We start from the raw sequence: 26,163 nt of genomic DNA on the forward strand, positions 1-26,163 counted from the left end.
GAACCCGTGTCCCCTGCATCGGCAGGCGGACTCTCAACCACTGCGCCACCAGGGAAGCCCCATTTATTCTTGAAATAAAATAAAACAGGGGCATAAGGAATTCTATTAGGGATCAAAAGCCCTGTTCTACCACTGCAGACCTCTGTCAGTTTGATCAAATCCTATTTGATTTTTGCTTTGATTAGTTTATTTACCTGTAAAATTAGAGCATTGAATTTCTTGCTCTGAAATTCTTTAGGTCTAGAAGTAAATGATTCTAGCACTCTATTTCATAGTGTGATACCAGATCCTGAATCCACAAAATAATTTTTAAAGTGTTAAACCACCCCGTGTCCCAGATAGATCTCAGATTAGAAATATTCAACATTTACAATTTGAGAATTTGAAAAGTTATTAACAACTGCTCTTTGAGAGAATTCCTTTCTAGAGAGTATTTAATCATACTGCCTCATAAATTTTTGTTAAATCTCAAAAGTACCAAAATGTCTCAAATTCTTTTATTAAGCTTTAAGGTGGTTGGGGTGTATTTTTTATTTATTATTCAAGGAGGCAATAATGATTTTTTTTCCATATTTCAAACAAAGAACTCAAGGTACTTCACAAATCTTGATTAAAGATATTATTATCCTATCTCTGCAGATGATGAAACACAGCGAAGTTAATCAGAGAAACAAAAACAGCCAAGCAATCCTGAGAACCAATTTAATTTCTCTACTCTTAAAAAAGGCAGTTATTGGGGAGAGAACAGGGCGTGAAGGAGGAGACCCAACCAATACAGGTGCTCTTTCCTTTTTCCACACGTTTAAATTATACAAAACGTCAACCACATCAGTATAATTGTCTCCTTGCTTTGACGCCCCCAAGTCCAAATAAGCATCTTTCAGATTTTAGAAGTTATAGTTGGAAAAATAAAATTCCCTTCTCATAGCTCAAAAACATCCACATTTTCTGCCATTCCTGCCACATTTTTCACATTTTGCCCAACAGAATGTTTTAGTAGAATCTATAAATATTACATCTTTTTCAGCTACTGTATTGTTTTCTCCTTCTCACACATCATCATGTAACAGTTTTCTAAAGAAAAAGAGCAGAAAAATTTAGCCCCTTTAAACCTAACATCTTGTGAGCTTTCACAACTATAAAATCTCAAATCCAAGTAGGAAATGGAAGTTTAGCAGTGTCACTAGATAAATCCTGGAGCTGCAATACATTTTCTTGTCATCTTAGAAAAACCATGTCCTATATGCTAATTTGATGAAATTTAACTATCATCGAGAACCGCTGACCTGGGGTTGACCTTTATTGACAGACATAACTCCCTGAGGTTCCTTATTTTAAAATAATACTTTCTCTAGATGATCCTTCCCTTCTGGACATAATCTATCCCTTCAACCCTAACCTGTATACCAGGTCTACTGCCAATGTTGCTTTATACTGTTAAAGTTCTATTGCATCTCAGCTGAGAAATGGCTGTTTCATCTCATTAATTTATAAAGTTTCCAACACAGATATCCCAGAGGGGACATTCAAATGTGTTAATTGGTTAATTTGCATTATTCAACAAATTTGCACCTTTTTATCATGTATTTATCTTTAGTTCATTTCAACCTTCTCAGCCACTAGAGCAGGAAACCTTGAAACCTTTTTTTGATTCTATTCTTTGATTCCAGGAATATTTCTTCTTTGCCACTTATACACAACTGACTCTGAGGTTCAGAAAAGTCTATCCTGGTTATATTTTTCATATCCATTCTCTCCTGTCTCCCACTTGTGATGGTTAATTATATGTGTCAGCTTGATTGGGCTAAGGGATGCCCAGATAGCTGGTAAAACATCATTTTGGGGTGTGCCCGTCAGAGCCATTCTGGAAGAGATTAAGCATTTGCATCACCAGACTGAGTAAAGAAAGAAGATCTGCCCTCACCAATGTGGGCAGGCAACATCCAAGCCGTGGAGGGTCCAAATAGAACAAAAATGTGAAGGAAAGGTGAATTCCCTCTCCCTCTCTCTTTCCATCTTCTTCCTTCAGACATTGGAGCTCCTGATCTCTTAAGCATTCAGACTCAGACTAAATTATACCACTGGATTTCCCGGTTCTCCAGCTTACAAAGGGGAGGTCATAGGACTTCTGAGCCTCTACAACCTTGGGAGCCAATTCTTACATATATATAAAATCTTGTTGCCACTGCCCTAGTTAGAAACATCATTACTTCCTGGAAGTACATCATTACTTACGATACCGACTATTGCAACAGACTTCTCACAGGATGTCTGGATTTTGCTTTTTCCTACTCCAACTTATTCTGCAAACAACTGCCAGTTGAATCTTCCCATGACCCAACTCTGTTACAATACTTTCCTGAGAATCAACCTTCAGTCACGTCTGGTCGCCTACCCAGCACAGGCCCATCTCTGAAGTTGTATTTCAAGGTCATCCACAACTTGATCTCACTATCTTTCCAACTTTATCTTCCTGTAGTACCAGGTAACTGAAACTCTTGCTTGTGAGAGATCAGACTCCTGCCCTAAGAACAATTTCATACTTCTGCCTGAGTTAGAGCCTCAAGCTTCCCCATCCTGCTACCGGCATATGGCAACATAAGATAAGCAACATTTGCTATACATAATGCATTGCAATGTTGCAAATCAGGAAGGCTAGTAATGCCACCACACAAACAGAGATTTTGAGTTTTTATATATAACCACTGAGAAGTCAAATGTAAAAGGCATTCAGAGCTGAAGGAAATGTGTCAGCTACTGTTTACACTGTGCCGAAAGCCACAATTACAACTGGTGTCCCACAAAGCCAATGCCACACCACATAAGTGGGTTAAACACTCTCCCAAAGGTGTTCTGCAGAGGGAAGAGTTACCAAGGACTAGTCACTGCCTCTTTCTCAGATGTCAGTTTGACCAGGAGCCCTTACTCATCCAGAGAGAAATCCTATTTAGATGAGCCTGCTCAGGGATGGCAGGTCCTCCTACGGGATGTGACAATAAACCCGCGTTATTATCTTCTTGGGTTTCCCTGTTTTTCTGACTTACATTCCAGCACTCTATTGGTATCCCAGCAGAGTTATGGTGAGACGATATTAAGAAGCCTCTGTCTTCATGAAACTCACAACTTAACAGGAGAGACATATACAAACAACTGATCATAACATAACGTGATATGTGTTATAACAAATGTTAAGCTCAAATAACCATGGGGACATAGATAAGGGAACAATTCATTCGGCTGAGGGTGAGGTAGGAGGCAGGGGTTAGAAAAGAGTGGAGAGTGAGGAGGTATCATGGAAACTGGCCCTTACGGATTAGGTGGAATTGACATGGGGAGATGCATCAGCATGACCAGAGGCCCTGGCATAGTCTGAGAATAGGACGGAGCAGGCAGAAGGTCTGGAGAGGATAATGAAGATGTGGGACTGGGACAATACATGACTTGGTAAAAGGGATGATGCTTAATTTGTGGATACTGGGAACCATTAACTTGCCCCACAAACAGATTTATGTCACACTTTGGAAAAGACAAACCTAATGACAGTTGTGGAGGATGGACTAAAGGTGCAGAGGACCAGAGACGTTAGGCCAATTCTAGGTATAAAAAGTTGAGTCAGGTGTAAGTCTCAATGTAACTGGAGAGTGGGGAGCAAATGCCAGAGACATTTCCGATGTCAATAAGAACATCAAAGATCCAAAATTAGAAGATAAAAAGTGCTAAGATGAACTCTCAGCATCTGCTAATATCTGGAAATATTCTAGAATATGATCACTGTGTGGCAATGGAACAGGTGATAGCCACCCTGCTAAGCATGTTATTTACATTATCTCTGGATGTTTCCACATTCCCATTACAGATGAAGAAACAGAGGCTAGGAGACATCAAGTGAATTGCCACTGAGACCCAATTCTGTCACATTCCAAAGCAAATGGGGAGTGAGGGAAGGCATGGTTTGCAGCATCTGCCAATTTCCATGGTGTAAATATTCCACTGAAGTCACTGATTGCTGAGTTGGGAAGAGATATGCATAACTGGTCCTCAAGGAGCCGGTGTGAGCCGGCCCCAGTGAACTACTGGATTGATCTGACAAACATATCGGCAGGCATTATATAAAGCAGAGGCTGGCGAGGTGCAACTGCAGGCCAAATCCAGTCTACATCTGTTTTTGTAAATAAAGCTTTATTGGAACACGGCCACGCCCAAATGTTTAGGTACTGCCTGTGGCTACTTTCACATTGCAATGGCAGAGTTGCAGAGTTGCGATGGAGACTTGATGACCTCCAAAGCCTAAGATATTTATTAACTGGACCATTACAGAAAATATTTGCCAACCCCTGATATAAGTGTAAAACAGGCACAACCAATTGATGCTATCAGGAGTCAGAATAGGGGAGACCTCAGGAGAGGTGAGGTGGAGGAGAGTGATCAGAAAAGAGGACACGGGACTTCTGGGGTACCAGGAATGTTCTGTTTTTTCATCAGGGTGCTGGTTACACAGTAAGAAGATATCATGCTTACAATGAGAATATGTGCATTTTTTTTATATGCAGATTATACTTTAATACATAAAAATGTTTTTTAAAAAAACAGAAAGATGTTCTGAGAGATTTTAAAATTCTGTTCATCAGTGATTTAAACTTTTCCTTTTTTTATATCAGAATAGAATTAAGACATATTTGTCTGTTTGATTTACAACAAATCTTGATGAATTCTATATGTATCCATAATAGCAGTAACGGCATCTATCTACTGGGTGTTATTCTTGCCAAAACTTTCCTTCTGATGGTTTGTATTAATCTTGTCCCATCTCTAGTGCCCTTGGCAGAGTTTTCTTGGCTCTATCTCCACTGTTCTAAAATGTGCTTTCAGAATGCGAATTCCTTTGAATGGCACTGTTTATGGGCTCAGTACACATCCTTGGGGAGTGACTCTTCACTGCTGTGATTATCAAGAGCAGGACTCAGGAAAGTGGGAGGCAGGTCAATCATATCAATTTTAATATTCTGTCAGGTGACTGGGCTCAGACAAAGACATGCCTGGCTGCTGTCGATCATCCGTGGCAACAGCCCAGACGTGTGCGCTGGAGCCAGAGGAGCCGCCAGCGCCAAGCCTGGGCTCCCACGCGCGATTCCTGAACCCACGCACCTCCTCGGACCGACGCTTAGGTTCTGTATTTCCCTCTGAGATGAAATGAGAGGAGTCATAACTCACGCTGCCTTGGGCTCTTCCACCTGCCGGGTGCCGGCTTGGCAAGTTTCCAGACTGGAGAGGCTATTCCTCCGGCTCCAGGCCCACACCACCCGTCAGCTGTCAGGGCAGAGTGCACTCTGGCTTTGGCAGCTGGCCAGCCTGTTACCTGATGGTGATGTGCAGGAGGACGGGGTGCCTGTGAAGCCTGTGCGGAGGCCATCCGGAATGTCAAAGGGCCCGAGGTTCCCACTGTCAGCATCTACCACCCGTGAACTCCAAGCCCAGCCCAAACCACAAAGAAGTGTGTGTGTTGAAGATGAGAAGAGGCTAAAAGCCCTCAGAGTGATTTGTTTAGCATAATCATGATTTTTAAAATTTTTATACCTAAATCTCCAGTGGGAGCCAATTTCCTCTTTCTGGAAAAGGAGCAGCCCTGGGGCATTAGTGAGGCCAGCACTGACGCTGAAATACTCTTGGCTTTAAGAGTCAACATACCTCTGTATTGCGGCAGCCTGGATGGGAGGGGAGTTTGGGGGAGAATGGATACAGGTATATGTATGGCTGAGTCACTTTGCTGTGTGCCTGAAACTATCACAACATTGTTCATCAGCTATACTCCAACATAAAATTAAAAGTTTAAAAAAAAATAATAAAGTCTACTTTGTCTGATATGAAAAAAAAAAAGCGTCAACATACCTCCTCAGATATATGAGAGATGATTCCTTTGGATATTTTTTTTTTAAAAAAAGAAACCACTGAAAGGTCTGCTTCACTTTAATAAGTGAATCACAAAAGGAGTAGAATATCATTTAGGTCTGTATGAAGATCCCCAAATTATATATGGTTAGGTGGCTCTTATGTCAACTCGAAGAGCCCCTGAAAAAACAGCGTAGAAAGCAACCAATTACACACTGCTTTAGACAGAAAACACTGGTAAATCAGTACACCACATTTTTCTTTTGTGCCTACCCTACCAAACATGGAAAGAAAAGAAGAAATTGTGCTTCTTTTGCCAGCAACACATCCTAGCAAATTATAACTGAATTTGAGTGGAGGATCGAAAGAGTCAGGTCATGAGTGTGAATTAGGTATACCTTTGCTTTCCATTAAGGTGACCAATGCCATTATCATAATAGGAAAGCTCACAGCGTGAGCACCTACTATCAACCAAGTGTATAGCAACTATACGCAGAAGGTACCAAGTCCCTTTTGCTGAAGAAGAACTTGGCCTTGACACGGGTTAAATCACTTGGCTAAGATCCCACAGATATCAAGTAGCCTAGCCAGAAGTCTGATCAGGCCTAGCTAACAAAGGCGCATGTTCATTACCACTCTTGTTTGGTTTACACTGATTTTCTTCCTCTAGTCTGCTGTCAAAGTATTACCCAGCGAGATATTATCTATTGATGTGGCAGTAACGGTATCCTAGATAAAAGGACAAAGGTGAAAGGTAACTGAACGTGCCAAAACCTCTCCAAATCACTTTCGACTTGACCCAGAGTCATGGACTCGATTCTGCGTATCTCACGTGTGATGGATTATCTAAGCGGAGCACAGGGAGTACAGGAGGATGTTTGGTTTGGAAAGGATGGCACTCAAACATGCTCAGAAGGAAAGCGTTTTTTACTCCCATAACATTCTGACTTTGGGCTTCACAACTAAAACCTCCAGTGTGAGATATGAGAGCAATCTATCGAAAGATTACAATTTATTTAAAAGTCATTTCATGTGGAAAGCTATCTGTTGTACTCCTTCAATTGACGACACATGTGGTTGCTGTCTCACTGTGCACAAGAAAACATAATCCTAAAGCAGAAAATCAAAAATAAAAGGAAATCAGAAAATGCCATAGAGTGTGCCAAACAAATAAAAATAAATGAGAGAAATTGAAAAGTCTTTGAAAGTGCACGTGTATTTTAATATCTGTTGAAAGAGATTTGGAACCTTGTCAGAAGAGCCTCTCTGATAACTCCAGTTGGCTGATTGCATGATCTTGGCATAGAAAAGAACGCTAGAAGGTAAGACAAGAACAGGGAAGATGCATATTGTACCAAGAGAAAAGAAAATAGAGGGATTGGGAAGAAAGTCCAGAGGAGAGAAAATAAGCAAAAAAATTAGACCTTTGGAAAAACCCAGAAAATAAGTAAATCAGGAGTAAGACTAATACCAGCAATTAAGCTGGTATCTGTTACTTTGTCAAACTTGTAATTAAATTGCAAAAACTACATTCCATGACACAATGAAGCAGGAAGGAATGTTGACGGGAGACCCACTGGGACGGTTAGGTTATTTGAACAGCATGTGATACACAGTATCAAAAATCTATCTGTACAGACATGCAAGTCCTTCAGGCAGGAAGTTTTTACTAGATTTCATTATTTAATTTAAATACACACACGTACCCAAACTTCCCAAATTAGAAGGTATTTCCTGTTTCGAAACGAAACACAGTTATATTCCCCAAATTTGTTGCCCTTGAAGATCCCGTCATTTTGTTTATACGAGCGTGTGGGTTTTCAACAAGGTTCAGTCACAGATATGGGGAACTTGCAGGAAAACCTGAAAGGACCCTGTATGGCAGGAAAAGAGAGAGGTATTATAGACAGTGGATCTTCTCCTGCCACCAAACCGTCTGACCCTCCTGTGAGGCCTGCAGCAACGAAATCGATAAGGGAGCTGGTGAAGTTCACTCTGGACCCTGCAGAGGGCCACGGCCTGAAGATATAGCTGTACCCCGCTTTCAATCCCAATCTATAGGAGGCCAGACCTAGGTGGTGCTGAGAGTTACTGACATCATAAAGAGTTCCTTCTCCTTTCCAAATAGATGTGCTGTAGGGTTCCTTTGATGAGAAAGCCCACGAGAACGAACATTTAAAATACATTTTTAAATGATTTATGTGCACCTTTTAAATACTACATTAACTGTGAATTGCCCACCGACGTGCACCTGTAAAACGGCTGTTTGGCTGAAGCTTAAGGACAGTCATTAAAACCAGCTTGGCTCACAGCCTGGTGCCTTAGGCAAATCGGGGGCTGCTCACCACGTTCAGAGATGGGGAGCGGGAGAGGGGAAGGCAGCGGTGGATGCTGGGGAGGAGAGGAATGTGCCAGCTGGCGCATCCTCACGGCTTCTGAAGAGCGCGAGTTCCACTCACGGGGCGGGCAGGGGTGGGGGACCACTGAGACCCCTTTTCCTACACTGCATTTACACTCTGAATCAACACAAACAAGGCCATCTGACAAGCAGACAAGGTTTCCTTCCCCCGAGTTCTCGACCCCCGAGTTCTTGCTGCTTCCTATCCCGTCTTTTCAACACCTGGACCACCTGTTCTTTTTCTTTGTAAAATCTGTCTTCGCTTGTTTAGCAATCTTCCCAAACGTAGCTGACACATTTTACAAAACCAGTGTACACCTCTGCTTATCATGGAACGGCTATTTTTCTTTCAGTCTTACTATGTATTTGGAACAAGTCCAGTGTGCTTGAAATTTTAAAAATCTGAGTATAAATACCAGCCTCATTGCATTTCATTGATAAGAGTCAACATATCCTCTAAGTCAGCAAATATTCCTCTTGACATCCATGAATTTGCTAGGATCACAGAGTTAAAACCTTCTTTGTGGTTTGCAGAGAGCTCAAGGGGAAAAAAACATCCCAGCCGTTTTTTTTTAAATAAAGTTTCTTTCCTTCTTTAAACCAGTAAATGTTTGCTCCTAAAGTTCCATTTCCAACTGAGATATATCATTTTAAAAACTGATTTCAGTCAGCTTCTTAATGAAATAATCTCCCAAAATGGAATTTTAGAATTTGGGCCTAGAAAGAATATAATACCTCATATTTAAACAGTATTAGGGAATTTGGGGAACTGAAAATGTACCAAAAAACCCACAAAGAAAAAAAAATGTGCTGGGAATGAAATCCTGGAGGGAAAAAATAAAAGGAAGAAATGAGAATGGAAATGAGAACGTGGAATGTGCTCTTTCAAGAACATGAACTGATGTCTGAAGGACCCATTCCCCAGGACACTGGAGAAATTTTCCTTCTGGAATCTCTCAGCAGACCAACCACCCAAGAAAACTCAGCGCTATAGCAATTTCAGAATAACAATTGCTGGAACAGTCCTGGCTACAAAGTGATTTTCAGCAACTAAATATGAATATCCCAGAGAATGAAATGCATCTGGAGAACACTAACACAAAGTTGCAAAGGAAACTATTCTCTCTTCCCTTTTCTCAGGACATGTAACCAACTGGCAGTTTCAGTGGCCATAGCTTTGTGCTAGCCATTGCTTATGCTCTGATTCTGCCCCGAGAGAAGAAAAGCTGATCTCAAGTCTATATTTGTGTACAAATAGCATCAAAGTCAGAAGGAAATAGACTTAGGGAAACTTTAGAACATGATTTTTAAAAGATTACTGTTTAAAAATGTATCAGTCAGTTGTTAAAAAGGCAAGAACAAATTTCCACAAAGAAAAATAGGTTCCCTTGAGAGTCTATTTAACCTTTCATGTTGCTGAAAAAAGAACCATATAATTCTATGTACAAAAGGCATTTCTAGAACCACTTCAGGCTTAGGCTAACTCTCCCAAGATAGAAATCTGAGAGCTGGATATACATCAAGGGCTCAAGCCCCAAGTTTTCTGGTAGAAAACTGACACCCTCTTGAGAATGGGTCCATTATTAAAGGATAAAAAGCCTTTATCTCCCTTCTGGCTCCCTCTACGATGGAAGAGAGGACAGGGGTCCTCTCTACAATAAAACCCACCAAGCCTAGACTGTTCTCCCGTCTCCCTGTCACAGCAAGTTCAGCTGAACTAAGCCCCACCCAAGGGTGCCCTGCAGCTCTGACACACTTCACCGTCAGATGGACTCCCAGGTGTCTCTACACTGTCAGAGGGAAGTGAGTGCTCTTTATTTTCTTCTGCTCACTTACCCGTTTTTCTAAATTTTGTAATAAACATGGGTTGTTTGCATTAAAAAAGTTATTTCTGTAAAAGCCTTAATTACATTAAGGTACTCATTCATTTCCGGCTATCTAAAGCTAAAATCTTATAAAATGGTACACAATGCCCATCATAAGCTTGTCCCTACATCCTCCCCCCAGACTTCAAGTCCTTCGCCACCTATCATGAGCTTAAGATTTAGTGCCATTGAATTTATTATTATCCTAGGAAGATATCACACCTTTTCATGACTCCCTGCTATTGTAAATGTGTCTCTTTTCCTGAATTGCCCTTTATTCTGCCTTCATCAGAAAAATATAATCTCATCCTTTGAAAGCCAAGTCAAATATCAACTTCCTCTGGGAAGCCCTCCCTAGCTCTTCTAGGTGGTGTCATCCCCACCTGCCCATAGTGTGTCCAAGGCATGTGGTTCATAACCTATCACGTTTCACTGCACCTTAGTGCCTTGTGTACTAGTTTCTCAAGGTGAGGTTTATCTTTTCTTTAATCTTTTTTATTCTCAGAATTCTAGCAGAGCACCTGGAATGTGTTAAACACTCAAAATAAATTGGATGAATGAATGAAAGAGTGAATTTTGTCAGGAACATCGGTTTTATGGTAAGTTGGAGGGCCGTCGAATAAGGTCAGAGAGGGGAAAGATACCTGGGACTCAGGCAGTAGAAATGAGGATGAAGAAAGAGATGGAAAGAGCTGGGACGACAATTGTTTTTCTTGCTTTTATTTGCTTCCATGGGATTGGTATAAAGTCACAGACTCATAATCTATGGAGACTAATGTGTGAGTAACTGGCAATTTTGCTTCTCTAAATTCACTTCCAGTACAAGCCTGCCAGGTAGAATTGTACTCTGTGTCACCTCCTTTATGCTCCAAAATTTCTATATCTACTCCTCTGTGTCCTCTATTGAAAAATAAGGGAAAATAACCAACTCTGCCTGATATTGTGGTTCACTTGTTCTGCTTAATGCACCCATGTGCATATGCACTAAACGTCCACACGTGGGAACTCTTCTGATTTCAGCGGATTAGGTATAATGAGCGCACTGCTTAGCTGACAAACTCTGGCACAAAACAGTCACCCCAAAACCCCGCAGGCTGCATGTTTTCTCATTTCACTGTGTGGAAAACAGCAGGCAAATCCGACTCGATGAATGTTATTACTCACCTAAGTACCGTCCTGCAGAGGCTGATGAAAGCCTGTTTTGGAGTGGGCAGATCCTGAACAGAAAAATCGACCCATCAGTCTGTGACTTCAACTACTGCCCCACTGCAATCTCTCACCCCAAGAGGGGAAAAGTCTGTGCAAAGTACAGGTTAGTTAAGTAGAATACAATTCGGCATAAAACTCCATGATTAAATACCCAGATATTGTCCTTATTTTCAAGGAGGCTGACGCAGATGTCGTTTGCTTAAAAACGACAGCAACAACAAAACAGACCAACACTTCTACATGCTCTTCTGGTCACTGGATACACTGAAATGAATAATCACTCCTAGCAACTTCCTTACTGTTTGGCAAGTCTGTTATCATACCTCTCAGACTGCCCACACACAAGGCCCATTCAAAACAGAATTACCTGAGTGCTACAATATACCACCAGCGGGCAGAGGCTACTTAGCTCTCCATGCCTTCAGCTTCCTCAGGATTCCAGCTGAGCCGCAGTAAGTTTGACAGACTTTCCTGTGGGACCTGGGTGACCTTCTCTGGTGCTTTGATGTTAAATACAGCTCACTGGTGTCACAGCTGGAAGTTAAGTGAGTTAACTGTGCTGTCTGGAGCAGGCCCACAAATTTATATTCTCTGCAGTTGCAGTTTGCAGACCTTTAACTTCGCCCTGATTTTGCATCCATTTTCTGTCAACCTCCCCCAAAGCATGTAGAGGTAATAGATAAGAAACACAACTTCGCTGTCATATGGAACAAGCCATTATGGTATCCCTATGGATGGTAATAAAATGGGCCCTAGGAGACGACATCTGCCATCTGGAAAGTCGAGTAGGTTTCACTAGTGCTAACTCTTCACCTGAATTGCAAGAGAACTCGCAGGCACCAATATCTATGCTATAAATGCAGGAATTGAACCGTCAAGAAGTTGAAAGTCTTTACCGAAATCTATTCCTCAGTAGAAAAAAAGTAACGTGGACACAAGTGTTCAGTCATCTTTGCAGAGCTCCTCCAAATGATTTACACAGATCCCTGAGGGTTAAATACAGGTCTGGGGATTAAAAGCGTTTCTTCAGAACCATATTAATTCTTTCACTACTCAGAGAAATCGTTTTCTACTTCTGTTTCAATGTTTTCACCTATGAACGGATAAGGACATTATGGGCCAATGTTATATAACCTTGCTAAGGAATCAGGGGCCTCCACTCATCAGGACTGTCAACATAATTGCTAGCCTGTATATGAAATTTGAGGGAAATGGATAAATTATGTATTAATAACTAACAATGGGGGGAATCAGTTGAAGATGTTCAACCTTATTTTACATAAAAATAGAGCAGCATTCACATCTCAGATTTTGCTAGAAAAAAAAGTCAATCAACCTTTTCAAGTGGAAGCAAAGATAAGGCTTGCTCAGTTCTCTTCCCCCCACCCCCAGCTTCTATTGACTGTCATGAATTGTTTAAAAGTTATCTTTACTGGCCTCAGTGTTACACTTGGGTAAAATATTTTTTTCTGCCTACTTTGAATAAAAAGTATTCAGTTTAATAAGTATGTACAACAATACCAAGCCCTCAGAAGAACATGATACAGCACACAAAGAAAGATTATATAAATCCTTGGATTGTGTTTTTACTCTTGTGGAACTCTTCCATAAACACTTCTATTGTGTTGAATATAAATGTATTTATATGTTGTTAAAATGATTTGGATAGCCATTGTTCTAATTAGGCAAGACTTTTCTGACAGTATATCTAATACTAAGAGAAATTTCAACTGTTATGTGATATTTGGGGTAGAGAGTCAGTGAAATAAATCTGTTCACAAATACATGAAACCTCATTCTTTCTAAATAAAGCTAAAACTCAACAACTTACTTTCTGCTTAATGCTGGCAGTTGCAACTTCCTGGCTTAAAGAAATAGAGCACCAAACAGTTTATAAAATGACTCAAAAGATTTCTCAAATATCATGAGCATCCTTGGCCAAATAGCATTTGGAAGAGTTAAGAATCAATAACAACAACAAAAACTAGGATGTATATATAATGACCAGATTTCCTTTGAAATCCCCAAAAGTCTCAAAATTAAGAGGTTAAGAGAGCTTTGTGGTTAAGAGGCTCGTGGGGTTTGAACAACAGCTCACTCATTTTTTCAGCCCTCAAAAATGTTTGGTACCACATCTGTTAATAAGGAAACAGTTCGATGAGTCAGTGTCTGAGCTTTCACTGCCTTGAAGGCAGTCCAAAGTGGGAATTTCTGGCACTTTAGACCAATTTTAGGAGCTTTAAAAACATGTTGCCGTTTTAGAATCACTGAGCTATGTTTTGCCCTTCCAATCACTGAGTCGCGGATATGCTCGCTAGAGTGTCAATGGTTCATTCCCTCTTCCTAAGTAAGGCTCATCCCAGCCAATTAAGCCATACTGGAGAAGCAACAGGGCCAATCCAAAGTAAGTGCTCAAGTCAACCTGAATAACGACTAGTAGCAGAGAGACTTCCTACCGGCAACAGGTCTTTCCTCCTTATCCCCAGGACAAGGGTTTTTTCAAAAACATCAATTAAACAGCATTGGTTTGTGTCTAATTACCCTCCACTCCAACCCACACATGTCATCCTACACTCAAGGAACAGCCCCATGAAGGATAAGTTATGATAAGCTTTTAACCAAACTGGCAAACTGTCCCTCAATTCACAGTGGGTAAGCAGAGGCCCAAGTGGCTCCACGGCCACTGTTGGCCTGGAGAGTGCCTTCATGTGCATTAGAATAGTGTCCCTGCATCTGGCACTTAGGCACAGCTGTCCGACTGGCCCCAGAATGCAAGCTGGGGTCCAGCCCCTCACCTACCTTGGCCAATGCCTCTGTACAGAGCACAGACCTCACAATGGTTATACAGCAGCCCTCTCTAGCCCCAGTGACCCCATTCAGCTAGAGCCAGAGCCTTAAAGAAGAGAGGAAAATAACAAGCATAATTGAGACTTCAGTGAGGAAAAAAATGAAGCTAAAATGGACATGCTATGCTTTGTTTTTGTCCAGTTGCATATGATGCATGGCTTAAGTCAATTAACCATCTCAGAATCACGTCTTCTTGGAATGCTCTCCAAATCCCTAGGTCAGTGTCATGGCCATCCAGAGGGAGGAAGGGTCTCAGTATTTAGTTATGAGGAGAACGGTCAACAGAGATGAAACTGCCCCTCTGAAATATCTACAAAAGAGTAGTACTCTGTGCCTGACTGGCTGCCTCTTATTGATATAGTGTGAAACTATTTCATCAATTTTAGCTCATAATAATTAAGATGATTTTGTAAAAGGCTACGTCACAAATTATGTTTTTTAAATTATGAACCTGAAAACTTGTTTTTTTTAAAAAATCATACAAACTGAAGTGGAGTAAAATGCTCACTTAAACAGAATAAAAATGATGAATAGACTATAGCCAGTCATTTTGAACAATTAAGTACCACAATCATGGGTACCAGAAAAGACCTCAGAGGTCAGGAGACAAAACTCAAATGTCTAGGGATTTAACAAGTACCATTAGCAAGTGGAGATTGCCATGTGTAATGAAACCAAGACACAGGCACAATGATGAACAGCTATGGGTGTTGGGCCTCAGTGTTGGGAATCAGCAAGGGGTGCAGAGAACAGGAGATATTTGTTCTACTTGTTGTGGACTAAACGTTTGTGTCCCCCAAAATTCATATGTCGAAATCCTAATCCCAACGTGACGGTATTTGGAAATGGGGCCTTTGGGAGGTAATTAAGTCATGAGGGTGAAGCCCTCATAAATAGGATTAGTGCCCCTAAAAGAAGAGGCCAGAGAGCTAGTTAGCTCTCTTTCTGTAAAGTGGGGACACAAGAAGACAGTCCTCTGTGAATGAGTGAGCAGGGCCTCACCAGACACTAAATCTGCCGGCACCTTAAACTTGGACTTCCCAACCTCCAGAACTGTGAGAAATAAATGTTCGCTGTTTAAGCCAATAATTTACGGTATATTTGTTACAGCAGCTCAAATGGACTCAGACAGCCTCTAAAAGTGGTAAAGTGGTAGCAGCCATCCGCTCCAGTCATGTATTGCGGGAATGTTATTGTTATAAAATGATTTGGGTGTGTGTCCGGGGTGGATAAAAGTGGCAATTGATTTTCTTTTAATCCACTGGTCCTGAATCAACTTTCTGGAACTATGCAATACAATGTATCTCTGGCTTTTAAAACAAAGCCTTACAAATACTGGAAGGTAGTTTAGGATGTCCTTGCCTAATCTTTCTTCTGCATTAGACTAAATATTGCTGCTTTTTACAATCATGGACCTCACCACCGTAGTTGCCCATGTGCAGTTTGTTAAATGTCAGTATTAAAATATGGTGTCTAGAATGGAGTACCAGATAGAGTTGAAAAACACAATAACAAAAGTGCAGGTTTAAGTAACAAACGGCACAAAAGAAAGGTAAAATAAAGTAGGTCTTAGGGGTCAAAATCGCCACTATCAGCTACAGATATATTTCAAAAGAAAATGTGTAAAACCAACCATCTCCACAAGAAATAATCATGGATACAATAGACATTGCTTCCTTTTTCTCAATTCTTTTCGCTTCTTGTTTTTTAATTGGGTAGATTAAGTATCGGCTCAATTTTTTAATTGCTTTTCTTAAAACAATTAACTATTCATTATAGTCACTGTTACTACACTTGATCTTAGCCAAAAGGCCGAGAAGCGGTATAGTCACTGTTATTAGCTGTCTCCAAATCTTCCAAGCTGCAGATGTTTTTACAGCAGGGTCCCAATGAGATTGGCAGTTTAGAATATTCTCTGCCAGCAAGCTGCATTCCTTTCAGCAAGTGCCTACCTGCAAAAGACTGTCCTTTTTAAAATAAGGTTTTTGTGCAAAGGAAAATGAGCGCCACACTGTAAATGCACACGTAATAGCAATTAAAGCTGAAGGGTCTAATACACCAATTTTTATTTTCACTATTTTTGGGTAAGAATCCTACATAGTGCATTGATTGAAAAGCCATTTTCAAACAACACACTATTAGGAATAAGCAGAAGTCTCTTACAGAGAGTGAGACCCTCTTCCACTGACATTTCTCCATAATTTATAGCCACAATGGAATACAGTAAATACCCCATATTTACAAATGCACTAAGTTTATTTTATGTTTATGTGATTGACACTGCACTTCACACAGTGTGTACTAATACATCAGATGTGTTCAGTAACTGTACAGATTGTTTCCTGTGAGGACTCTTATACAGTAATGCATATTTATACTTGAGTTAATGGTGTTCTGTATGTCCTACAACTCCATTTGTACCCCATACATGATGAAATAACTTTTAATGATTTAGAAATACTTAGCAGTCTGTTACCTGCCACTGAAAAGGAAGTCATCCTTACATATGCCCTTTAAAAAAGCTGTATTTGCTGTTTGAGGTTAGAAGAGAATATAAGGATCTATTTACTCTGTACTTACCCTACAGGAGCGTCAATGCTAGAGTACAGAAAAGCAATGACTGTGTTAATTTATTACTTTTCTTTAATATGTGCTTTCCCCCAATTTTCAAACTTCCCAATCCCTACCCAGGCCAAGGCAAGCCTCTATTTTTTTGTTGTTTTCAAACACGTATTAAGTTCAAACTTCGTTTAATTAAAAAATAACTGCATCAATTTTCTCAGCTTGTGTTTAATATACTTGATGTTAGAAAATATCAGCATGCTCATGGTCTTCTAGGCCCATCTCTGTTTCTCATCATTTTCATGGACTTCCTTTTACAGATTTTCTTACTACAGAAACTGTGGGGATGCGGAACTCTACTTACTCATGTGCTTCTCATTACCTAGGCTTAATGGAAGCTCCATCTCTGCTGCAAAGCTTTTTTTCAACTAGTGCAACCCAGGGTAATTACATTCTATTCTAAGAGACAAGGGTGGGACTTCCTGGTTCTGCCCTGAACCAGCTGTATGTCTTAAAGCAAAGCTTTTTTGATCTCTCACAGCCTAATCTCCTCTCTTGTAAAATGAAGGACTAGATGAAAGTGGCATTACCTAGTATAGCAATCTAAACTCAGGGTTTGACCTGCTTAACATTTCTGGCAAGAAGATGGTATTTATGTAGTTACAATACACAAATTAACCAATGGCTGAAATGGAGTGTAAGAACTCAAGTCATAGATTGAAATCCAAAAAGGCTGACTCCAGTGATGGGGCACCTGCAGAGAAAGGGAGGAAAAATTTCACTAGTTCATTCAAGCCCAAGGAGAAATATGGTGTGCCCAGCTTTGCATCATTCACCAGGAGGGTGTGTGCCGTGAACTTTGCAAATCAGGTTCACTGCTTTAATCGGAGGGGAAAACTATGTGTGTTTTCTTTGTTACCCAGTTCTCCAGTTTATGAGCTATTCAGAGGAAGCTGAAGCAGAATATAGGCATTTAATTTATTTTATTGTAATGCATTCAGATGAGTAGGTTTTAAATACCCATTAAGAAGTTTACTCAGCTGTTGACACAGGTCAGGGACTTCGGAGAATTAAAGGTCTCTAATAAGAGACCCAAACTGTCTGAATCCCTTTCTTACAGAGGTGAGAAAGCACAAACAGCCTGAGCTTAAAAGGACAGTTATTGAAATTCAGATTGAACGTGTGCATTTAACAACTAGAAACTGCATTCACTTCTCATTGCTAAAAGGATTGGGGCTTAACTGAGTCAGACATTTTAAAGAACTGCAAAACCATCTGGGAGGATCTATGTCCAAAAGTCAAAGGAGAGTCATAGAATTGGATGAGTATGAAGCATGATTTAAGTTTCTGTAATGTTTTTGATGATTAACTTCAGGGTGAATCTAACCTATCATGTAAATACACTCTAGTTTATAAGGAGGCCTGGCAGAACTTAGACTGCAACCCACCAAGGACATAAAAGATCCTTCATTTTGCTACAGTAGTGTATGATCCCCAGTTCCACGCTGCTTCTGTTGCCACATTCAGAGCAATGCTCAGGTTCTGTGAAAGTGCTCTTGCACAAGCGGCATGGCTGGAACAAAAGCAGGAGTGAGAATTAAGTCAAGCCCTGACTGAACAAACTCCACAATTTTTTAAGAAGAGTTGAGACATTTTAAATACCAACCTTCCAACTTAAATGCTGAAAATCAGTCAACAGTCACTCCTGCAAGTGAGCCTTTTATGAAGAAGAAATGTCTTCAAACTCTTTTGGCAGTACACTTATTATTGCTAAATATCACCATTTTTCAATGGTTTAATTTAACCACTGCTGCTAGAAAATTTCCCTGTGTTCCGCTCTTGAGTTTTACTGATGCAGAATCAGGAATATACTCAGATCAAATGATTCTTTCAACTATAAAAAATCATAACTATGACTATAACTTCTATGTTTGAACATCAAATGTATGCCAGGTACTTCATATACTTATTTCTAACACACTGATATTTGAGGGGAAGTTTGAGTTCATGGCAGCGATACCACTATGTAGCTCTGTGAGACTTGTCTCTGAGCCTCAATTTCCAAGTCTGTTAAATGGAAATAAGAATAATAGTCACTTCATAGAGCACGACCAGGTTTAAAATAGTACAAAGCTTAGCACAGTGCCTGTGAATAATTGTCAGCTGTTACTGTTGTAAGATTTACCTGAGTGTTTTCCCAGCTTCAGTTTCTCACCCATCCATACGTATTTTAAGATAACAAAGGAAAAATTTCTTCCACATAATTTCTCCATCAGCATTTTATCTGCTTTGAAACAGCTCACTACATTCTTACCCACAGAGCATTTACAAGTCAGATGCACTCTGTACTATGCATGGTGTGAAAGAGGTAAACACTTAAGGAACAGCTGGCTGTTAGACCCTAGACTCTGAGACAGAGAAAAGGGGAAAGTGAGCTCTCTGTTCCTATGCACGTTTTCTGATGTTAGCATGCTTGAATTAAATGGGTACGGGGTGGGGGGACTTCAGTTCTGGAAGTATGGAGTAAGCACATCTCCCTCTTTTTACACCTAAAACCCTGGTTAAAATAAATAAAACCAGCAGCAGAAAACTCTAAAAGGTAGAGACAAGAAGGCAGACTTTCTGGGGATCTTGCTATGCAAATAATGACTCATTGACCTATCTTAAAAGAACTGATGAAAGTTATTCCAGTAGAGAGAGAATGACAACAGAAGAAAACTTGGAACATCAGAGCAAAGAGAGGTCAACGGAATAGGTAAGTATATGGGTAAATAAAATATACTACTCATCTTCCCCTGAGTTTTAAAAATTCTGTTAGATGTTTGAAAGCAAAATTATAATATTTTTCCAATGTGGTTCTCAACATAAAGAAGACAAGTTAAACACCTAACACACTATCAATAATTTCATTAAGCATGAGTGTTCTAAATATGTCAACTAAAGGACAGAGATTGGCAGAGTGGATTTTAAAAATGCCCCAACTATATGGTGTCTATAAGAAACTCATTTCTAATATAATGATATAGGTAGGATGAAAGTAAAGATGCACCATGAAAATACCAATCAAAAGAAAGGTATAATATCACATAAAGTAGATTTCAGATCAAAGAAAGTTACTGGGGATGGAAAGGAACATTACATAATGATAAAAGTGTCAATGCACCAAGAAGAATAGAAGAGTGTATGATTTCAAGCATAAGGATATGGGGATAGACCTTGACTACTACGCTTAATATTGGTGACCTTGGGCTTTAGTTTTCTGTAAGTTTCTCTAAGATTCAGTGTTCCCATCTCAAAAAATATGGTAATAACAATGCCTGTGTCCTGGGTTGTTCAAAGGTATAAATGAGGTCATTACGTAAAAGTACCAAGCTATTGTTTGTATTTGTTTTCCCCTCCACTACCCTATAAATGCTTTGGCCTGAAAGCTGAAAATGGACACAAGAAATCTTCAAAGTAACCTTGACTTTTCAACTTTTGACATATCATTTCTTTCTCATGAACGGTCATGAGTTTTATTTGCAGAGCACAGTGTTTTGCTGTAAGGAAAAAAATGTGCTGGTAAATTGATAAAGATCTTGGAAATATAGATTCCAATTAATTTTAGGAACCATTATGTAATGATGTGAATCAATGGAAGATCTGTTGACACAGAATATAATAATTACATATGGTAATGCAGTGGAATCCAGATCCTTACATATTTTCACCTGTGTCTTCTTTTCAGACTTAAAACAAGCAGGAAAGGTAAAGATTAAGAGAAATAAATTAGACCATGCAATTATTATTTAATATTCCACAAAACAAGAAGAATTGCAAAAAAGAAAGAACAAAAAATTTTATTCAAGTAATCCCATTTAATGTTTCCTTCCTCCCTCCCTCCCTTTCTCTTTCTTTCTTTCTCTCTCTCTCTCTCTCCCTCTCTCTCTCTCTCCCTCTCTCTCTCTCTCTCTCTCCCTCTCTCTCTCCCTCTCTCTCTCTCTCTCTCTCCCTCTCTCTCTCTCTCTCCCTCTCTCTCTCCCTCTCTCCCTCTCTCTCTCCCTCTCTCTCTCTCTCTCTCTCTTTCTTTTAAGTTTCTGTGTGTACTTTACACCTTCCTATCTGGTGGGGAATGGAGGCTTTTTTCCTTTTAAGCATAATCCTCATCACCGTGTGAGCGTGAGTAAATGTATGTGTTTTAACTACTCTAACTCATGTGATTCCAGTAGAATTAAAATAAGCTTCAGTAGAAATTAACTTTTCTATTTTCAGACTTAATAGTCTAGGCTAGAATTTAACATCCCAGAAGACACTAGAAAAGAGTAAAAAGAAGATGAAAAGGAAAAAAAAAACAAATGTATTCCCCCACAAAAGGTATACTACCACTTGCTATTGATAGATGACAGCACAGCACCCCAAATAGTAGGTACTAGTATTGTCATCCATCATAATTGATTAAAAGAATAGAACGAAGCAAAGCGATTTACAAATTTATACTAATTAAATTTTAGCTTAATTTTAGGAAATGACTTAGCTACCAAATGGGTTACTAAATGAATAATTGAAAATAAATGAATCAAAATATAAAATTTCAAATAACCTAATATTAAGCTTGAAACTATACTTTATTAATAGAAAAAAAACTGATGTTCACAGGCTTTTTATGGGACTTTAACTTGTTGTGTGTTGTTGCATTCAAAAACATTCAGATACTCTGAAAACTTGGGAGATCTCAGACATCAGAGCTTATTAAATGTCAAGCTCTCTCAGGTCAAAGCTGAAGAAAACAGTCTTTAAAGCTGCATTTTAGATAATTAAACCGCCTTAGGAAACAGTTTCAGATTAAAATAGCTCCAGTTCCTGGTTTTCTCGACTGTACACAGTTAGAAGAGCTAGTAATTTTTAAAATATAATTAGAGCACTGGATGTTTATCAGAAGGAAAACTCACTGTCTAGCTAGACATCAAGCTAACTAGTTCATGAATTTATTTTTTCATATTTAACCACTGTCATATCTCTATTTCCATGTTCTTAGACTTTATATACCACTAACTTCTAAAAGAATTTGTGGCAGTTTAAAAATTGTGTTAAATGTTAATTATGTTTGTTTTAAAAATAAATAGAATATAGACCTTTAAGAGGAGCAAGGAAAATAAATGTTACCAATATCTGTTTTATCAAGATGTTACTAATATCTTTGCTCCTGTTGACCATGGCCACTGAATTTGACTCTGAAAAAAAGTTATGATATTAAAGTCAACTGTATCATAAGGTGATTAAGGCAATAATTAGCTTTTTACTTACATGCATCAGAGATGTTTTTTTTTAATTTTTAAAAATTTTAAATTTTTGGCCATGCTGTGCGGCATGTAGGACCTTAGTTCCCTGACCAAGGATCGAACCTGGGCCCCCTGCAGTGGAAGCGCAGAGTCCTAACCACTGGACTACCAGGGAATTCCCAACATCAGAGATGTTTGATAAATAGTTTTTATATTCACCTCCCAAAGTCCCATTCTCTTCATGGTATAGCAAAATTCCAGCTAAGGTTAGACAACCTACTAGAAAGTTGAAAAGAAAAAATTCAGATTGATTTCTGCCCATTTGAGTAACCTGACTTCAAGATGAGTTTGTAAAAGTCTACATTTATAGACAAAGAACAAAATAAGTTTTTCTTTGTTTGTTTTTAAATCTCAACTGGTTTATGGAAGGACAGGCAAAACGAAGAAAAAGCATTCTGCTTCTCAGCTCTACTGCCTCTGTACACTCAGACTGAAATCCTTGCAGAATGCCAAGCGGGGGAAATGCTTCAGGGCCATTCATCCAAAGTCTTGAGATGCTGTGATTGAAAGTAACATGTGGAATCAGTTTGAGAAAAATATAAGTCAGAGAAAAATGACCTGAGTAATAAACTAAGATAGAGTGGAGACTATTAAAAAATGGAAATAGCTTCAGGGAAATATTTTGAGATGCAGCAGATAAATTTCAAAGCTGGAGAAACAGAATTTGCTTACACAGAACATACACTCTGAAATATTATGTATCTATCTATTCACTACCTGTATTTGCATGAAATTGCTTTAAACACTGATCTGTAACCCCAAATATACTGTAATATACCTCACTGATAAAACACCTTCGTTCTTTAATGAACTGAAAATAGAAAAAGATCGTATGTTTCGGCGTGGTAGGAAAAGCTCTGAACTAGAGGCAAGAGAATGGGATTCTACCTTAGCCATATGGACTATCCTGGCTTCAGTGGGGATGTCATTTAACTTCTCTATGTCTCTGATCTTCTAACTATAAGGTGAAAGGAGATGACTTCAAAGATCCCCCATCCTCAAACTGTGAATCCATAAATCTAACACTTCCCAATGCTTTGGGCATTTAACAAAGGTTTTACTGAGGCTAACATGATAGTTTTTACTATCACGAGGAAATTTACTCAAGTATAGGATAAGATATTTGGGAAATTTTCTAGGGCAAAACAATAACCTTAGAGAATTTGAATGAGACAGGTAAAAAGGTCTTATTTTAAATTATGCCAGAGCAAATTTTAAAAAACTGTTTAGAGTTAAAAAGAGGCATCGCGTATTTGAAGTTAAATAAGAATGGTGTTGAGAATGTATATCTTAAAATGCATAGAAGTGAAATAGATGTAGAAAGGTAATCTTTAAAGCTTTATTGCATTCAGCGGACACAATTTCAATTTTTACTACTATTCAGAATGATCAAAAATCTCACTGGTTACAGAGGTCCTGATTATAGAAGCTCTTCTAACACTTTGGAAATGTCCTTTGCTCGGTGCTTAGGAAGATTTAACACTCCTAAGAAATGCATTATAGTAAGATTCTGATGAGTAAACGGGATCAGTTACAAGGAATAATAAGTATTGAAGTTCAGGATCAAGATGGCAAGCATTTGTGTTCCATCAGAGGTACACATAACCCAATTTGAAGAATGCTGATTCAGAGTAACTACTAATTACCTAGAGATATATCTTACATATATTATCTCATTTATTCCTCACAAAAGTCTTTTAAGACTACCTCAGGATATTGACCATAGTTTTTCCTACATTTCCAGGGAAGGGGGTGCTCAAGAGAGAGGACACTGAAAGCTCTATTCCTACAGTGAGGAAGATAGTCTTACCCTTCTTTGCTGAGCATTGCTATTATTAAGATCAGCTAATTTAATTTGTCTTAGTTTTGATCATTAAGCAATTTTTTTATTATAATTTTACCACCATATAACGTTCCCTTCAAGGAAGGAATACACTAACAAAGCAATCTTTATGACTGTTCCTATGGTGTGTGTAATGTAACTATTAGCATTCTATTTTGTAGGTCAACCTCTCAAGAATTTGCACGGTGTGAGTTACTGTGCAATAACCCAGATTCTATGGATAAGAACTGAAGCTCTGGGCTGGACCTATGAATAAGGTACTAGCCTCAGCAAGGCTAACAATCCCTGAATCAAAACCTCAGAAATGTTGGTAACTATTGTGTGGCAGAATTTTACACACACACACACAAGCACACACACACACACACACACACACACACAAGATCATGAAGCTAATTTCATTTCTTTGTTTAGATTTGTTTCTATCTAGCCTAAACTAGTCTTTACTTCTGGTTCATAGAAAAAATAAAGTGAATCCTGGAGTCTTACCACCTCAGCATTATAGACTCCAAACTCAAGTTAGCAAGAAGAAAAAGATGAATAAAGCTTGTAGAAGCCGGCATATATTTTACCAAAGTCACAAATCAAAGTTGACAGCAGCCTGGCAAGAGATTAGAGGAATGATCAGATGACCAGGGGAGAAGAGAATATGACCAACAAATTTATTTGCTCTGATTTACTCACTCTCAATTATTTGATTATTCATTCATTCTTTCATTCATTTATGTATTCAGTTACTCATTTATTTATTTTTATTTTTTTAAATTAGTTTATTTATTGAAGTATAGTTGATTTACAATGTTGTGTTACTTTCAGGCATACAGCAAAGTGACTCAGTTTTATATATATTCATACACATATATCTATTCTTTTTAAGATTCTTTTCCCATCTAGGTTATTACAAAATATTGGGTTCAGTTCCTCTGTGCTATACAGTAGGTCCTTGTTGTTTATCTATTTACATGTAGTAGTGCGTATATGTTAATCCCAAGTTCCTAATTTAGCCCCCTCCCCACCCCCGAATTTATTTTGAAATGGTTCCAAATTGTCAATGCCTTTGAGCACCTGGCAAAATCAAATGTATATTCTCCCTAGAGGAAAATACCTCCATCCTAGACCACAAGGGATCCCACATATAATTTTTCAAATGGTGAGCAGCACACAGTCAAATATAATTAAGCACACGAGCAAGGCACCATGAGCAAGAACCTTTTAAAACAACAGAACAAATAGACAACATAAAAAGACTTTCACAGATTTCTGATGTCTGAATTATGAGACCCAGGCTATAAAACAATTACGCCTACTCTATTGTTGTTGTTGTTTTAATAGCTGGGGTAGAGGTATTAAAAAAATAATTCCTGGAGAAAGCTCACTTCTTTTTTTTTTTTTAAATTTATTTATTTTATTTATTTATTTTTGTCTATGTTGGATCTTTGTTGCTGTGCTCAGGCTTTCTCTAGTTGTGGTGAGCAGGGACTACTCTTCTTTGTGGTACGTGGGCTTTTCATCGCAGTGGCTTCTCTTGTTGCGGAGCACGGGCTCTAGGCATGCGGGCTTCAGTAGTTGTGGCTCACAGGCTCAATAGTTGTGGCTCACGGGCTTCAGTAGTTGTGGCTTGCAGGCTCTAGAGCGCAGGCTCAGTACTTGTGGCGCATGGGCTTAGTTGCTCCACAGCATGTTGGATCTTCCCGGATCAGGGCTCGAACCCGTGTCCCGTGCTTTGGCAGGTGGATTCTTAACCACTGTGCCACCAGGGAAGCCCAAGAAAGCTCACTTCTGATTGGAGAAAAAAAAAAAAAAAAGGAACAGGAAACTATAAAAAGGCACCTGGTTTCAGGACTTAATGAAGCTCAGGTTCTTGATGTCTCATCAAAGAAAGAATTCAGTGAGAGACAAAGTGATAGGTACGAAGTGAATTTATTTGGAAAGAAACACACTCCACAGACAGAGTGTGGGCCATCTCAGAAGGTGAGAAAGGCCCAGTTACTCATTTATTTAATAAACACTTATGGGGTCAAGCAGTATTCAATATACTAGAGATATCAAGAAGAATAAATCATGATCCCTACTTTGGGAAGCTTGCTCTCGAATGGCTGAGACAATAGACAGGTATAAGTCATTACAAAAATGATGATGATAAGGGCTTCCCTGGTGGCACAGTGGTTGAGAGTCCACCTGCCGATGCAGGGGACACGGGTTCGTGCCCCGGTCCGGGAAGATCCCACATGCCAC

The 26,163-nt window shown here is 39.2% G+C and overlaps 1 protein-coding gene, 1 non-coding gene and 1 pseudogene across 2 annotated transcripts in view; all 3 read right to left on the reverse strand.

The window, feature by feature from the left end:
• Positions 1-26,163, reverse strand: part of PLXDC2 (plexin domain containing 2) — a 406,618-nt gene that overhangs the window by 304,894 nt on the left and 75,561 nt on the right. The window lies entirely within an intron of this gene.
• LOC112066493 (uncharacterized) lies at positions 15,916-16,029 on the reverse strand (annotated as a pseudogene).
• TRNAG-UCC (transfer RNA glycine (anticodon UCC)) lies at positions 22,128-22,200 on the reverse strand. Its single transcript has one exon. It is a non-coding gene; the product is annotated as a tRNA-Gly (tRNA).

This window comes from Physeter macrocephalus, chromosome 11 (assembly GCF_002837175.3).
Source record: "Physeter macrocephalus isolate SW-GA chromosome 11, ASM283717v5, whole genome shotgun sequence".
NCBI lineage: Eukaryota > Metazoa > Chordata > Mammalia > Artiodactyla > Physeteridae > Physeter > Physeter macrocephalus.